Source organism: Carlito syrichta, unplaced genomic scaffold, assembly GCF_000164805.1.
Source record: "Carlito syrichta isolate Samal-C Ts95f unplaced genomic scaffold, Tarsius_syrichta-2.0.1 Scaffold234134, whole genome shotgun sequence".
Lineage (NCBI taxonomy): Eukaryota > Metazoa > Chordata > Mammalia > Primates > Tarsiidae > Carlito > Carlito syrichta.
In genome coordinates, this window is record NW_007178230.1 from 160,965 (window position 1) to 179,453 (window position 18,489).

General features: G+C 39.8%; 1 protein-coding gene across 1 annotated transcript in view; it reads right to left on the reverse strand.

Annotated features, from left to right (window-relative positions):
- NTNG1 (netrin G1) overlaps positions 1–18,489 on the reverse strand; it is a 177,143-nt gene that overhangs the window by 520 nt on the left and 158,134 nt on the right. The gene's annotated exons all lie outside the window — the stretch shown is intronic.

Below are 18,489 nucleotides of genomic sequence, written 5' to 3' on the forward strand. Positions count from 1 at the left end.
GGGGAGGGGAGGAGAGGCAGAGTCAATTTAAGTTCATCGGGTCCCTCATATTTTCAGCTTAAAAAACAGAACAACCACCACCACCACCACCAACGGTCGATCCGGGCGCCCGCTACCCCCCACCCCTCCCCAGAGGGAGCTTGCGACTCCAATTTCCAAACAAATGTAGTTCGCTGCCTTTAAAAAAAAAAAAAAAAAAAAAATCATATTCGTTCTTTTCCTCTAGATTTTTGCTGCAGTCTTGGAGAGTATCATCGTCCGTTTCAGGCTACGGAATACAAAGGGATGCAAAACTCCTGGTGTGGCGGGTATCTGGTCTTCGTGGACCTGTTGGGACCTCCTGGGTTTTTAAAGGACAAGCGCCTGATAAGAGGATGCGGATCTTTGAAGCCAGATGAGGGGTATTTCAAACGCAAAGCAGTGTCGCTGAAATGACCAGGAGCCCCTAAGGGGGGCGGGCCGTTCTCCCCATGCTTGACGCCAGCCTCTGCATGCATGAAGAGAGAGCAGCTCCGGAGGGTGGGCGGGCGTGGAGAGGGTGGGGAAATGGGAAACCAGCATGCCACAGGCGGGGGCAGTCAGATGGGAGGAGAAAAAGCTGGTTTCTTGGGAGGAATAAGAGGAAAAGCAGTCCCATTTGTCCCTGACAACCTATTAGGATTTTTATCGCCTTGTAAATATGGGAAGTGGAGCCCAAGGTTACCTTGATTTCTGGGAACAGTAATAAGTGCAGTAGTGAAACCCTGATTACCACAATTTCATTATGTCCATCAATTAATCGAATCAGTTTGAATAAATCAAGATAAGCAATTCCAGAGACTGAAATTCACTCAAGGTCCCTGCCATGTAACTTTCACCTCTAATAATTTCTTATTTCTTCAAAATTCTGGCTATCCTCATTAATTCCATGTCTTCTATTCTTTTAGATAATCAAGGTTTCACTGATTTAGCAGAATGTTAAATAGAACCCAGGGAAATTAAAACAACAACAAAGACTAAAAGAGCCAAGAACACTTCCCAGCAACATATGCTGCTGACGTGCTTACATATAGAACCACTCTGGGATGGGAAGTGGGGGACAGAGCAGAAAAAGCAGCTTTTAATAAATTGTAGCATTTTCATTTTTAAAAAATGTCATGATGAAATTTCCCCAGGGATGTTGCGTGAATTATACACACACACACACACACACACACACACACACACACACCCCTAATATAACTATGAAGTAAAAAATACTACAGAAAAAAAAAACAACCGTCACCCTCCAAGTAGTAACGCAATAGAGAATGTCACCTTGTCTATTGGCCATGTTCCATAGGTATCAACTTCAAGAGATGCTTTTGGCACACAAACATGCTAATGCTCTGAGAAAGATGATGGTGGATACTCACAGGGTTCATAACCCAGTGCCCTCAACAGGCTGCTGTTTTACCATCTTCCTTGACACTCCTTGGTGACCTCTCATGGTTGCATATTGTACTGGTATAATTTTCAAATGTAGCCATACTTGCCAACTGTAAATGCCAGAAGTGACTATTACGGCCCACTAAATACTTGAGGCTCAAAATATTGATATGCAAGGCAGTATTCTATGGAGTCTAATAATTATATAAGCCACCTCTTCTTGAGTGGCTTAGAAATCATGGCTCTTAGACCCAAATGCTCATATTTGATGAGTCACCAAATGCTAGTATTGGATGAGTCATGGTTAAAAATGTCAAGATTGGTGGCTGTGAAGCCAAGTCCACAGGTGTAATAGAGTGGGTAGCCTTGTGGTCAAAACTGATAAAAGTTATTGGTTTTTGACTGTAGTTAATTTGGAAAGCATATAGAGGTTCTCAGGATTTGGTTTTGCTTACATTCAAGAAATATCTGTTTAATTGGGGCAACATGGAATAAACAGATCCAAATAATTGTTTCCACTTAAAGTAAAAGATTCTCCACATTTCTTGTTCTAGGCAGCAGACTGCTGAATGGGATATTTCCTTTCATTTGGGTACTAGAGGGAGGGAAATATCTGTTCCATCAATATCGATAATTGCTTGCCTTGAATAATTGAGAAGAAATCAATAGTTAATTAAATATCACTCCTCTTCCAAAAAAAAGCTATTTTTCTTCTTCTTGGAATGGAATGTAAATCAGTTGTTGAACAGAGATTTCTTTTTTTCAAGGAGCTGGTGATTAAGTTACAATTCAATATCTTTCTTACATTTAAATAATTACTAGTTGATTTTGATGGTTGTGAGAAATTTAATAAATATACTAGGAACAGATGTAGCCCAGGATTAATAATTTCATGGAAAGGGGAAATTTAGTTTCATAAGAGATAGACAAAAATGAAACCTAGAATATTTTTCATTGCTTTAGAATTCATTATAAAACCCATAACATTTGTTCTCTTGCTTGAGCTATTTCTGCAACAAATATAGACCTTTAACTTATACAGAATGCTCTCTAACTGTTGGAATCATATGCTAGAAGCACATAGAAACCTAACTACAGATCTTACCCACCCTTCATAAACTCATGATCCATCTTCATGTGATTTTGAACTAAAGTTGTGGTGATTAATGAAGAAACTAGTTATCTAAATATCACTGAGTTCTTCTTCGGCGTGTAAAACCTTGTACTAAACCCCAACGAAGAAAATCAAAGAAATAGAATGCATAATTTCTGTTCTTAGGGCATTCAAATCTGGTTGGGAAGATAAAATATCTAAAAGAAACGATCTAATATTAATTTCATTAAAATGTTCTTATCAAGTCTACCCAGCTTAACCAACATCTGTTTCGTGCCAGGCACCCTGCTAGATCTTACAGTTGTGACTTCAACTGCCCCAAAGGAGCTCACAGTTTGGCAGAAAATAAACAAACATACATTATGATACAATAGAAAAAAGAAACAACACTACAAAGGAATTATTTGCAAACCACTAGGGGAGCTCAAATGATGGCGTAAATAATTACTTTGGGGAAGATCAGGGAAGATCATAGATACGAGATTGTATTTGAACAAAGGCAGGCATCAGGCAGATATTGTTAGAAAGAGCATTATGAAGGGAGAAATGGTATGATTAAAGGCAAGGAGATGCGTAAGTGCATTGTGCTTGTCATTAAGCCATTGTCTCTCAACCCTTATCCACCCTTCTGATGGTGAGACCAGAACCCTGGAAGCTGCCTGCCAGATTCTACCCACAGGAGCACTAGCAGGAACAGAGAATAAGTGGAATGCAGATTGTGTTTCATGGCAATATTGTCCCAGCAGTATTGTCCCAGCAATGGCTCCAGAGTACAGCTTTATTCAGAACCAGTTCCACTTCACTCTTAGAAGTTCCTGCATCAGCCCAACAGGTTTGAGTCCCGGCTCCAAGAAGCCTCTACTCAGTCTTTTCAAGAGTCTAGTCAGTCATGACCTCTCTTCAGAGGTGCTGGTCCCAGGTCTGTGGGTTCTCTCATTCAAATTTTGTTTCTGGTAATGCTATCCTCTTTCCTGGAATCCCTCACCCCCATGGTGATAACTGCTTCCTGCTCACACAATAAACTATCTCAGAGTTACTTCAGTATCCTGCTCTAGTTTGTAAAGTTCTCAAACACCTGTTTAGCCATTTCCTTGAACACATTCTCTCTGTTAAAATACCTGGCATGGTTTCTATTTTCTGTCCGGAGCCTGAATGAGAGACACATGGAACACGCAAGTGAATGATGAATGGACCGGTGTGGCTGGAATGCTGGACGGGCAGAGGGAAGATGGAGACTGGAAAAGCAGATGTGGCCAGGAGGTGAAGGGTCTACATGACACCTTGTGGAGTTTAGATAACAGGCAGAGGGAAGCTGTCAAACACTTATGAGCCAGGGAGTGTGTCGAAGAGAAAAGAGGTGTGAGTTGAGACCAGAAAAAAGACAAACTAAAGGCGAGGAGTTCAGATACTGCAACAGAAGGGGTCTGGGCTAGGTTAGAACAATGGGGAAAGGAAGGAAGGGACATGTCTGAAGACAAGTTATATGAATGGGCTACATTCTAGGATCCTTCTATGATTTCTGTTTTGGGCATAAGGATAAATCATAAATAAATTTATTGAGAAAAAATATTAGGAGGTCCGAGGAGAAAATATACTTTTATGGAGGGAAGGAAATAAACTTTTTGGGAAATGCATTGGCTTTGAGGGCTCTGCATGTTCTTCCATAGGTGTTTTTCTAGTAGGTGTTTTGTTATTGGAAAAAACCACTTAATGGTTCAGGAGGTAGGTTAGCCCAGAGACACAAATGTGGAGTAGGGATGGTGGTGGTCGTTGTTACAAAAGATGAGGTTAAAGGAGAAAAAGGACAGACTCATCCTGAGAGAATATAGACCAAGCAAAAGTGAGGATTGTAGATAGAACTCTGAAGAATATCAGTGTTTAAGCCATGGAAAGAGAAAGAAAGACCATGATAAATGCTGAGAAGAAAAGATGTCAACACAATGCAGTGGTCAAATGAAGGTATGAAATTAATCATAGAAGTATTCCTGCTGTGGATGACCGGGTCCAGGAATAAGTAGACAGACAGGAAGAGGGTGAGAGGAAGGATGCTTTGCGGTGAGAAATACATAAACATTGCATGTTCTCGACTGAATCTGACATAATGGATACTTGAATAATTTGAAAAGGGATTAGACAAATTTGATGACTCGATATTTAATGGAGGCCTTTAGATGTCTGTTAAAGTAGTGCTCCTCAACATCGGATGATTTTGCCTCCTGTGGAATATTTAGCAATGTTTGGAAACGTTTTTTTGGTTGTCACAACTGGGTAAGGAGGGCATACTACTGGCCCCTCATGGGTAGATGCTAGGGATGCTGTTGACATTCTGCTATGGAAAGAACAGCCCCCTCCCAACAAAGAATGATTCTTCAATGAATGCTAAAGGTAAACTGATGAACAGCCTGAGTCTGGGTGTCACCATAGTGATGAAGATGGGCAATTGTACCTGATGTCTTTTGGGGAAAGGAGGATGGAGACACTTTGGCATTACTAAATCAGAGAGGTAGCAAGTTTTCAGGTGCAGAGCTATGGGAATCAGAGGCAACTGTAAATACTTGAAGTGGAAATATAAGAGTGGATTGTCTTCTTGGGGAAATAAATACAGAAGATTGGGTTCTAAGAAAGATTCTTTAGTTCTGCTCACAATGAAAGCATAAGAGAAACCAAAAGCACCTCTGTCATGTAATTTGTTCTTCTTTGCACTCATAAAAATATTAAAATCAGGCCAGGCATGATGGCTCGTGCCTGTAATCTCAGCACTTTGGGAGGCAGAGGTGAATGGATTGCTTGAGCCCAGGAGTTCGAGACCAGCCTGGGCAATGTAGTGAGACCTTGTCCCTACAATAAACCAAAAAATTAGTCAGGCATGGTGGCATAAGCCTGTAGACTTAGATGCTTGTGAGGCCGAGGCAGAAGGATCACCTGGACCCAGGATGCCAAGGCTGTGGTGAACCACAACCACATGCTCCAGCCTAAACAACAGAGGGAGAAAAAAAGCCTGTGGGAAACTTTAGAAACCATCCAGACAAGCTCTAGGTGAGGAAACTGACAACAATTAGAACAGACTAGAATCCCATCTGTCTCCCAATTTATAGATTACTGCTCTTCACATATAAAAGAACAGTCAGGAGAAATACAGTCAACGATGTGGCACAGTGCTACACTCTGGGCTCCTCAGGACAGAGCTGACTTCTCCACCTGCCAGAGACGTAAAAGAATGCTTCTGTGGATACTCAGTCATTTTCCATTTGTACTGACTGACCGCTCCACCTTCACACCACACCATGGCCAGGCAGAGGTCTTTGTTGATAGCATCAAATGTTACATCTCCTGGGGCTCTATCCATTCTAGCAGACCTCCAGTTACAAATCAGCTCATCCAGAGAAGAAGCTAGAAATGTCAAAGGCTTAGGGCATGGCAAAGATGGGAATGGCAAATGTGTAGGTGTTTAGACTGTTACCTCTTCCCCTGTACATTAGAGACTGCTATGGGTTAAATGTGCGCACTCTCCAAAACTCATGTTGAAATCGTGGCCATTGTAACAGTATTAAAAAGTGGAACTCTTAAGAGGTGTTTATGTCAGGAGAGTTTCAACTTCATAAACAGATGAATGCTGTTATTGCCAGAGTGACTTTATTATCATGGGAGTGGGATGACCCCCCTCTTGCCCTCTCTATCTCTGCTCCTCTGCCATGTGATGTCATCTATCATGTTACGATGCAGTAAGAAGATTCTCACAAGATGTGAGCCTCTTGATCTTGAACTTCTCAACCTCCAAAATTGTGAGTCAATAAGTTTATATTCATCGTGAATTGCCCAATCTGTGACATTCTGTTAAAGCAGTACAAGACCTACTAAGACAGAAAGAAATACAACTACTTAATCATGGTACTCTCTTGAATTGAACTTCAGAATCCTTCTCAGCACAAGGTTCCAGGCACCAGTGAATAGAAATGGAAAGAGGGTAAACACTCATTTGCAGTCCTGGCATTATCTCACATCATCCTGCGTGTAGTTACAGTTTATAGATTCGAGTGGGCATTACTACCAGCATGTATCTGTCAGTTGTCACTCTCTACGTGGTATCATTCTCTGTGGATTTACCTCAAGCTGAAACTCTAGACTTATTCTTTGGATGTATTTATTTTAACCTAACTCTCTCTTTATTGTTATTGACAGTCTAAGAGTGTCATATCTCAGCAAACAGGAAGACTCATTTCTAAATCCCTTATACAACACCTGAGCCAGTACTGAGGGCAAATAGTTATTTTGCTAGACACAATTCTTTATGTTATGGTAAAATGTGATCCTCAGAAAAAGGAAAAGCTACTATTGCCTTGGTATTAGTAGTAATATTACTACCAAAAGTGTCTTGGTAATAGCTTAGCTATATTCTGAAGGATTCCTTCTACTATTGATAAAAATAATTCACTTATGGCATGTCCAATATCGTCAGAAATGCTTTCCCATGAGGTGACCAAGATAATCTGTGGACTTTGACAGATGAGGTTATAATATTAATGTTAGACTCCATCAGAGTTATGTGGCCCAAAGATGAAGTGTGGGGTCTTGGTGGAAAAGCTGAAGTCAGCAAGGTGTTGTAATAGCGCTGATCACAGCTACGGGAAGCAAGCCACGATAGTAGATAAATAAGCTCTCGCAATTGCTGTGAGTTTATAAAAAAACTTAGAATTTCCACAGTGAAAGAACAGAATTGAGCAGTTCTTCCTCTCTCACTTCTGTTTATTTTTCTTGCACCTTAGATAAGGAGAGACACAGAGACGTAGCTAAATTATTCAATTTTTTAAATTTCTTTTTTTTTGGGGGGGGGTGAGGTTCTTGATTATCACACACATTTCCACTTCTCTAACAGCAGTCTATTGTCAAAATTGAATTATGAGACCTTGGTTCCTTTTTCCTCTATGAGTCCTTTCTGGAAGGTATGGAAAAGCAGACCACAGATGGGTCCCTTATGTTCAAAGAGGGCACCAGCCAGGACTCAGCATTGCTGTTTGTTCTGCTCTTTTTTCTTTGATGACCTGAAGGGTCATTTATTCCCATATGGTCATAATGATCCGTTATATGACCAAAGGGAAGTTTTCTTTTCTCTGTTTGGGATTTGTTCAAAGCTACACATTTAGGTTTGCCCTGTTGGTGAGTTGCTATGCTTGAGCAATGCTGGGTCTGTATTTATAGACTTGAAAGTTTCTCTTTTTGGCTTTGTCTCCTGTACTTCAAGGAATTGATGCAATGCGTTACCATGACAGCTTTCCTTGATGGTTGTATTAATAAAGTGACCTCTACCTCTACCACCTGAAATGAGCCCAGGATTGCTGAGGGAAATATGTTCCAAATTGTTCCCGTCCTTTTCAAAGAAACGTCAAAGAGTGAATAACCTCCACCAAACAGGCTAATAACAAAGGTATGTGTGCTAGCTATATTCAAGTCTGATTTTGGCATTTGAGAGTTTGTGGCAGGGAGCGGAAGAGCTGTGATGATGACCCATTTAGACAGTCTTCGCAGCTGTTTTACTAAGTTGTGAAATGTGAGATAAGAAATTGAACCTCCAGGTTAGCTCCTGGCATATGGAAGAAACTTTATAGACTGTTATCGAGTGAACTTTTAGGGGGAATTCTAGGGACCCTAACTACATTTCTTTCTTTTTTTTCCTCCTTCAATTACCATCTGACTATGAGAGATGGTGTGGTGCACCAGAGAAACTACTGGCTAAGTTTGAAACCTGAATTCGAGGTCTGCCTGGTCCTCCACTTACTGTAAGGCCTTGGGTATATCACGAAACCTCTTAGTGGCTATCCACGCAAGCATCTGTCCATCACCCAGCCAGGCATGGCTCTAGGTGGTGGGTGTTTCTCAATGAGCTAGAGCAATGATATAGATTGTATTCTAGAGCATCTACAAAGCTAGGGGGCAGGTTTGATGTCAGTATCTTCAATTTCTCTTGAGTTTTATGATTTGCATGAATATTTCCAATGGAAAGCCCATCATTTGAAAGGTAGACAGCTAGGAATCCCTCCTCTTTTTGACCAAATACATGATGACTGTTGGCCTTTCGTGACATTGTGTCCTAATGGATGACATGGGTGGCTATTTTTGTTTGATCTTATTTGTTGTCCCACAGTATAGAGCTTGATTTTCTTTTCTCACATGCACTCAAAGCATGAGGTGGTGTAAAGAGAATTAGACTCAGATCTTGTGATTCAAGTCCCATCTCTGTGGTTAACAGGCTGAGTGAACTTGGGGAAATCACTTAACCTCTTTGCGTCTCTCTTTCTCACTTCTAAAACAAGGATAATAACACTTGTCCTATGTAGCCACCTCACAGTTGTTGGGAGTCTCAAGATGAATTATGTGGAGGTTCTCTAAAAAATATATTAAAAAAACAAGCTTAGCACACTTTGTTAAAGTTCAATTTCTTCCTCAATCCACCCAATGCTAGAAGCTCAGGGTGGAAGAATGAGGTGCTAATTTCTATCCCTACCAGAATAACGAATTCATCATTTCCTATCCAATTCAAGGTTCTTGAAGTGAAAAAGGAAGCGAATGCCCTCCCTCAAAGACAGCATCTGTGCATGTCTTCTGCAGGTATGAATCTTGAGCAAGTGTGGGGTCAAAACATGCAATTCTCGAACATTTGTATTCAACTGCTGTGTACTCTACAAAGCCTTGCAAGGTCAGCTTGGAGTGGCAGTGCCCATTTTCTCAAAGGTGACTTTTATATTCGTATTCAATGTGCATTCTCCTGTATCAATCAGTACATAAATCAGGTGTGTTTCCAGAGCCGTGGGACTGAGCTGGAAACTATCAACCTGCTTCTATGGCTCCGCAGCCCACTCTCTGCCTTTTGCAATATTGAAGTGGGAGTCAGAGAGGCAGGTGCAGATGTAGACTAAAACCTGAGGGTCCTGCTCTCCACTTGCACTCCCGTCTGTCTGCATTCATGTGGGTACGGTGGTACTGATGGCATGACCCTGTAGGATGGCAACCAATCTACCTGGTTTCGGTGTAACAAAGCTAAGGAGCAGAGCGGAAGGGGCTGGCGGGAAGAGTGAAGAAACTGTTGGTGGGGTGATAGGACACAGGTTGGATGAAGTCACAGGTTCTGACTTTAGAGAATGATCATTCTATTCTTATCCTTCTAGAATCAAAGCATCTATTATGGAAGTAACATTTTTCTCTTGTCCCACCAAAGGAAAAGCTGCTTAAAACTCCCTTAAAAGCCCCTATTTATTTCCGAGAAGGTCGTGTCTGTGGTCTGCAGTATCACAGTGTGAAAGAGGTGACAGTGGAATAGCCTTTGAGACACAGGTGAATCTGATGCAGGCACATGAGGCATTCCCAAACATCCCTAAAATATTTGGCTTTTGCAACCTGAAAAAAAAGCCTATGCTGACGTTGAGAAAGAAGGAATTCACTGAGACTCCTACAAGGCGAAGGCTAGGCACCTTTTCCCAAGTGATCATTAATGATGTATTGAAACCCTATTTAGGTCAACAACTTCAGACACAGACACAGGCAAGGTGTTCATAAAAATGGTGCTGAGAAATCACAGACTTTCTCATCAGGTATCAGGAAATAAACTTGGTGTATCCTCTACTCTTAGCTCAAGGTGAAAAATGGCATTCATGGGGAGGCATATTCACATACAACGGCAACACATATCAGAGTAAAAACTATCACTTCAAAGTAGATGACATATATCAGGAGGCAAAGCAGAGACAAGATGTGTATCCAGTATGATATCCATAAGTACAGGCAGGTACCTCTACATACACCTATATAGTAGAAACCTTAGCAAAAATACAGAAATAAATTGTTCCAAGATGTGCCCGCTGTTTCTTTCTGGCTGGTAGGAACACAATTGATTTTTGTAATTTTAATTTTCATCTTTATACTGTTCACTCTGCCCAAATTGCTTAGAATTAGTCCTTTGATGATAGTAAAAATGTTAATAAGACGAACTGCTATTTCTTGTGAAAATATACATATCTTTTACTTAGATAATAAAGGCAATTCATTTAAGAAATGAATCATGTAATCACATTTGCCAAATTTCAGTATTTGTGTTATTAAATATATTTCTAATAAAACTAACAATTATGAAAAAGCATGTGCTTCTACATAATCCCATAATCACAAGAGGGTCCTAGACACTGGTTTCTTGCCTTACCAAAGACTCCGCAGCTTCAACTATAAATGGAATAATTAGAGCTTCCTGAGATAACAAGCTCTGTGTGCCAATGGCCATCTTGTTGGTTACTAGTGTAGACTGATGCAAAATGAGTGAACATTTTTATGCTTGAAGATCAAGCCACAGTGATGACCGTAGTTAAATTTTTCTACCACTTTTCCCATGGAGGGGATCAAAGTTGAATTTAAACTAGTTTTTAAAAACCTGTTTCACCCAACTTGAGTTTGTGAGAGGTTCTCACCTGCTAATTTTGTACGTCTGCACCGTGTATCTTACTAGTTTATAGTAATGATATCATTAGTATTCAGCACTGTCCCTGGCACTGAATAGAGGCTCAGTAAATATATGTTAAACAAGTAAATAAAATGGCAGATATATGGGGTGCCAAAAAAATGCACATACATTTTAAGTATGGCACTCACTCAAAAGTTGGTGTTCATCAAATGAATGCTAGCATCATTGTGTGACAGACAGGACAAAGAAAATGGCAGAAGCATGGTTGAGCAAACATCATACTACACATTGATACCATAATTCAATTCTACTTCGAAAAGTGATACATAGATAACATCTCTTAAAATGCATATAGATTTTTTTTTTGGGACACACCTCTGGTATACCTACTATTAGTAGTTGAGTAGCTTGCTACGAAAGCAGATAGAGACAGACACAGGTGGTTACAAAACTTATGGGCTGGAGAGCAGGAAGTAGAAGGAATTTTTCCATTAGTTTCTAGGAAGTTGAAGATAAGGCAGAGATAGGGTGGCTCTTGAAAGGAGGAGCAAAATATTTGGCAGGGAATGAGAGAAAGCTAACTAGTAACATAGAAAAAGTCCTGAGCAGCTTTGACACTCCTACTTGAGTTGGATAGCATGATTTGTCAGAGGTTCCCATACATAATTTTATGATGGAAAACATTAACAGAAAGAGAATCGTGTTAAGGGTTCTTCCTTCAATGGTACAATATGCTTCTGGGGGGATAGAATAGAGGTAAGAAGAAGCAGCATGCATGACTGTGGGTTGAGATGGGAGAGCGGAAACATTCTCTTCATTTTTCCTTAAGCAAAATATCCTAGCTTTTATTATAATCTGCTCATTGCAAGCAACAAAAAGTTGAAAACAGCATGCCCCTGAGGACATGAAGGATCTTGGTGACTTTTATTTTTTAATTGCAAAGGCGATCAGTTAACTTGGGAACACAGGATAAAGGCAAATTCAGATGGAGTCATTCTTTGTGGGAGTGTGATGAGGGGAGAAAACGTTATGGGGAGGTAGAAGAATGCAAGAAAAAAGGATTTGGTGTTCTTTGAAATGATGTGGGAATTATGAAGGACAATCTATCCAACCTCATACAGTGCTGAAGACAAATCTGTAAAACATCCTACATTCTGGCTAAGAGACAGAGAAATACTATAGGCCTCTGATATCCGGCATTAAGAAATGCAAGTATCTATGGCTGAAAAGAGATAACTGTGTCATTAATTCAAATTGTGTGTGTGTGTGTTTTAAAGGCAGAATTTCAATGCTTTTGAGCACTTTGTAAAGCTAAAATATAATTTGAGGTTCCTGTTTGTCAAGCTATAGCCAAATGTCTCCTTAGAGACTTAATTTTTCCTATATATACTTGGCAGGAGTGTTCTAAATATGGTCTAAGCCCTCTTAGGATTTTTAAACAGCAGGGATAGTTAAGTGTGAAAAATAGCTACTGAAATCACACAGCAGTAACTTTTCCTAATGATTTTTTTTTCCTGGGAATTCACTCTTTCACTGTAATTCACTCTTGTCTGCTGTGGCCTTGTTGTCACTATAGCCACTTCCTGACAATGTCAAACCAAGTCTTGGGAGGTGATTTTATAATGTCAGGATGAAACAAAACCATTTCTCTGTTAATGCCAATGTCAAGGCAAAATGAATTGGTGTCAATAAATTCAAGGTGAGGAAAACAACATTATGGAATCACGAGAATGTGCAAAATGATGACAGGAGTCATTTAGGGATGCCTGGCTCCAAGTAAAAATGACTGCTAATTTTCAAAAATATATTTGCTACTGCACCGGGGACCAAACATTTAAATTTTCTAAAATACATTAGCGAGGTTAAGAAAGGACAAGGAAGTTACAATTGTACACAAGTCATAAGCATACCTTTTCAACAAAGTCAGTGGTGGCGATTTCACTTCCATTGTCCTTTCTCCCATTGACAAATTCCCAAGACACTCAACATTTTGTTTACTGAGGTGGCATCCAGAAGTCTGGGTTTGAGAACTGACATCACCATGTGTGGCTCTGCAATCTGAATTTCTAAGCCTTTATTTCCTTATCTGTAATAGAGGCCATTTCACAGGGCTGTTGTGTACCTGAAAGGTCATTCAACTCAATGATTACTACTACATGTCAGGCACTGCCCAAAGTCCTACACTGAAAAGACTGTCAGAGTCACAGAGATAGTGTTGCTGACTTGTATAGATTCCTGCATTTATATCTCCTTAAGGTAATAAAAGTTTAGGTAAAGAAGGGACATGCTAGAGAAGGTCATGCGTATGTGAAGTAATTCTGTGCAACATAACTTTTACTAAAACTAAACTTAAAACATGAGGCGGAAGGAAGAGGTACTCAGAGTCCTTTCCTAGTACCCAAAGGAACACTTCCTTAACTGGTTAAGAAAAAGGTGTTTGCATGGGAATGAATCCACTTAGGAGGTGACCTGGAGAGGAGGAAATAAAAAATAGACACCCAGAAGGGCATTTTACAGCTTTCTCAAGAAGAGCCAGGCTGTTGTGTCCTCAGGAAAGTGGTGAGCTACTTAGACCCAAATCAGGGTCTGGCAAGAAGTACATGGAAGCTGTGCCTTCGGGGACTTTCAGACCCAGCCGCAGAAAGAAAAAAAAAGTGAGAATTGGTGTGGATACAATCAGGAGACTGTGAACAGTATTTAAAACACAGTGAAAAGATGTTAGAGCTTCTTTTTGAAGCAGATTAAGTCACACCCAAGTTAGATTAAGCAGTGATGAATAAGACCTTGGGTGGATCCGTTAAAGAGTAATCACATGGCATGCTTTAAAAAAATCTTGTCCCAACGCATTTACTTTCCTCAACATTTCTTATTCTATTTTCTGAATATATGTGCTTTCCTATGAATAAGGAGTTATTCTAGAATAAAAGCTCCATGAAGATAACGATGTTGGGATGTTGACTGCTTTGTTCTCTGCTGTACAGGCAATGCCTAGAACAGTGCTTGGTAACAGACTGTACTCAATGAATATGAGTATTTTTGAGTGAATGGATAAGTGAATTTTATAGAAAAAAAATCACAGATTCCATATCCATTACTTCCTTTCTACTTCTAAAATAGCTTCCCAACTGTGTCTATTCTGACTCCCCCAAATTAAATTGCACAGACGTGCTACAGCCAGATTGAATCTCCTCGCAAAGTGTTTTCACAATACTTCTCACTCATTCTCTCACTCACAACCTTCCATGGCTCCCCACAGCAAGTTAGAAAATACTGTAGTCAGGACTTCCCACAACGTGAGCAGAATCTCCCCATTGTAGGCTTTTACTTCACAATATAAAATTTCTACTCCTGGCTAGTATACTCACTGTCTTAAATAAACACACACGCACATGCGCGCGTGCGTGCGCACGCGCACACACACACACAACTTAAGTTAACTTTGTAAACATTTCTAGCCCTTTAATTATAACTTAAAAGGCTAAAAATGTTTATATATGTTATCACACTGAATAGTTCTGATAGTCTGGCAGGTAGATGTTATTATTATTATTATTACTTCAGTTTTACGAGAGACCTGTGAATTCTACCCAAACAGCAGAAGCAGGACTAGAACTGAGGTCTCTCCACTCCCAAAGCATTGTCCATGTTGTTCCCTGTTCCCAGACTGTCACATGACCGCCTCTGAGACTGGGTCTTTCCCAAAATTCTCCACTCATCCTTTAAGGTCCTGCTCACAGACAACTCCTATCATGAAGATTTATTTCTGTGACTGTTCAGACTTTCAGACATCTGGCCCGGTAGATGATCTAGATACAGACACCAGACATAGATATAAATGTAGATGGAATTTGAACAGCCTGGATTTACACCTTGGTCCCACCAAATAATAGCTGGGTGATCTTGTGTGAATCATTCCACCCATTTTGGTTTCATTTGTAAAATAGAGATAATTAAATACCTGGTGCCCACCTCATAGGATGGTTGTGTAGATTAAGGGACTGAATACATATAACTCCATTAGAACAATGCCTGACATACAGAAAGTCCTTCAGTAAATGTTAAGCTTTATTTGACTCTTTGAAACCTACCAAAAACACTCCTTTTCCAAGTGAATTTCTTGTTATTTTAATTAAAATACAAGTCACCAGTGAGCAGACCATTGTCTTGTCATTGTCCACACTGAACAGCATGGCACTTAGCGAGGTGAGCAGGCCATCTCAATAAACCTGTTTTTTTCTACTCTAATCTGACTTGGGTGATTGTTTTCACTGCCTGAGACTCACGACACATGAGTCTCACATACTCCCTATAAAAGGGTGCAGAAGGGTGGAGGGCACTTCCTCCACCTATTACATTCCCCATTTTCTCATTCAGACTTGTCCAGAGGCCAATGCTAAAACCCTGAACAACAAATACTTCTCTTGTCACTGGATATGCTGCTGCCTGGTATACTGTGTGAGCCACTTACATCGCTTTATCTGGTTTTTATTTCTCAGGATTCTAAAAGTTTTTTTACTTGTTTCATGCAGCTTTCATGCTTAATCAAAAGTTCTTTGCTCCCATTTACCTTGCTTTCCCTGGGTCCCTGCATGAGCTCCTTCATACACAGGGGCACCCCCAAAAATGTGGAATTTATTTATTAAAAAAAGTGTATTTTTTTCTTACACAGTTAAACTTCAGTCACCTTCAAAGTACTCTCTTTTTTGATGCAATACACCTGTTGAGATGGTTTTTCCACTGCTCAAAACAGTTTTTGAACCCATCCATTTTGATGCCTTTTAGTGCTTCTGCTGTTTTTTGTTTCACCTCTTCCATGTTGGCAAAAATGTTTCCCTTTAAGAACTTTTTTCATCGGGGAAACATAAAGTGTCACTTGGGGCAAGGTCAGGTGAATTAGGAGGGTGAGGCATGGGGGTCATGCTGCTTTTGGTAAAAAGCTGCTGAACACTCAGTGCAGTGTGGGCAGGTGCACTTGTAAATCACCCATCATGAAATGGGCAAAGGCGTTGAAAGAATCTCTCTAAAAAAATTCACTGACGCCAAACACAGCCTCTTACAACAACACTAACTGGTGTACTGATGCCACTGGGTTCCAAGAACACTCACCTAGAGGGAGAAGCCTGTACTACAAGGGGTTTGCCCTCCAAAAGAAGATGCTGGGTTTTTTAGGCCGTCCCCCCTTGTACGTCCAGGTTGCTCATTTTCATGCAAGCCTTGCTTTTTACACCAGACGCTCCAAATAGTCTAATCTTCTGAACATCGCTCCAGTCTATGAGAATGTGTTTCAGGCAGGTCTCTGACCTGCTTAATTAGGCAATATCTTTGTGTTAATGATGCTGCTGATTGCGAATCTTTATGCTTGTCAAATCCACCTACAAAGTTTAAATGCCCTAGTCTCAAGATTTAACAAGACAAAGCCAGGTAGTTTATTCACAGATTACAAGGAAAAAAAAAAAAAAAAAAGATTCACGAGGGAAGGCGATGGGCAATGGAGGTTTTTATGAGTATGCAAAGATGATGCCCCTGTTTATGATAAGTAGAGGGTAAGAAACACACAACTGCAAGGATATTGAATTGAGGACAAGGTTATTACTTTAGCCTTGAATATTGAAGCCTTCACCTTAATTGCCACTAATTACTTTGATTTTTAGAAAATGATTATTAGAAGACTTCTTTTTATATAGTCTAGGAAAAAGGAATATATTTTCAAAATAACCTCAAATCTTCCAAATCCACAAAAATGAAAATGTATCTAAAAATAAATGCATTGTATTTCCCTGTGGGCATTTGCCAATTTCTATGGTCACTGATGATATGAAGAAGCAATAAAGACTATGGTTTAGTCTTCTAAAGGCCCTTATAAGACCTTTAGACTTCTAAGGGCCCTTGTCTTTTGTGGACATGGTAGCAAACTGAAAAAAAAAAATCTTGTCAAGACTAGTAAATTTTGGTCCTTTTCTGACGAAAACTCTTAAACTGCCTTTTGATTTAATGTTTAAGTTGCTAAGAATGCTTTAATTAATATTTTTAGATTGTACATTTGCTATTTTAAATTCATCAGTTTTATTTTTGAGAAACAAGTGAAAATAAGTTACCACAGATTGAAATTGTGTCTTGTTTTGCTAGCATCACATAACCAATGAGATGAAAATTTATGACAAAAATTCAGTCAGTAAAAAAGAACCATACCAAAATTTCAAGACAAATGGATTTTTATGACCAAGTTATAAACTACATGATAAAGATTGAGTTTACAATGTTTACATCAATAGATCCTGAACTATATTGCCAAGAGCAATAAAGTGAGAATAATGGGAAGAGATTAACTGACCGCATGAAAAAGGCAAGGATTTTCAGTGATGTCCAGCCTTTTATCAGTTAATTTTCTAAGAAGCACACAACAAATTAATGCTCATGATGACTAGTTGCCTAATGACATTGAAATGCATGATCAATACATGCTAACTAAGCTAGAAATCCAGCACAGAACATTCCTAATTGGAAACTAGTCAGGGCACAATGAAAACCTGAGCTGGCATGAGGGAAAGGGAGGGGAGGAATGTGATTTCCTGGTTTTTTTGATGATGGTTCTAAGAACAAACTGGTGGTAGCCTGTATACTTCGTCGCTTCTCCACTATTTAGGAGAAACAGCAAGAGTTGTGAAGTCACACATTATCTAGAGTCACATCTTAGCTCATTAATTCTGGGCCCTTGGCAAGGCAAGTAACCTCCCCTAGGCTTGGCTTCTACATCTGTAAAATGGACACAACAGGCATTTACCCAGTAAGGTAGTCTTGGAGATGAGACTAGATACCAGCAAATAAAAAAGCTTACCAACAAATGGTAACTATTTTAATTATAGAGAGGTAATTGTATAGGGAACATCTGACAAGTAATCAAAACTTCTTACATATGAGTTCCTCTTCTCCTTGTAGGAGATATTTTAAAAAATTAATTCTCTACATAGTCCTTCTTCTTGGTTGGTAAATTAAGGAAAAGCACATATGATATGCCATTAAATGTATCACATTGGGGGGGGGTTCAGTTAAACCTTAATAATCATAATAACAAAAGCTACCATTTATTTATGGAGCATTTGGTCTGTACCAGGCCTTGTTCTAAGTGCTTTGCATACATTGATTAATTCGGTCCTTTTAACATCTTACCAGGTGGGTTCCTTCATTTTACAAGTTTGACAGATAAAGAAACCAAGACTCAAGGAAGGCAAATGACCTGTCTCAGGTCACATAGGGAGGCTGGCAGAGCCTAGGATCCTACCCAGTTCTGTAGGCTTCCTCACTTTGCTGTTTTGCCTGATTGCCACACTCAAGGTCAAGATGCTGGAATGCCGTGGGTGCTATTACGTTTGTCCCACTGTTTCCTCGCTAAACAGAAACTGCTAGGGACCATCATTACAAGACATCTGTGTGGCAAGGGCAACAGAAAAGAGCAAAAAGCACAGCTCAGTTGCAGACCACCTGAAAATCTAGATTTTGCACTGAGTTTCTCAGCAAAGGTAGGTAC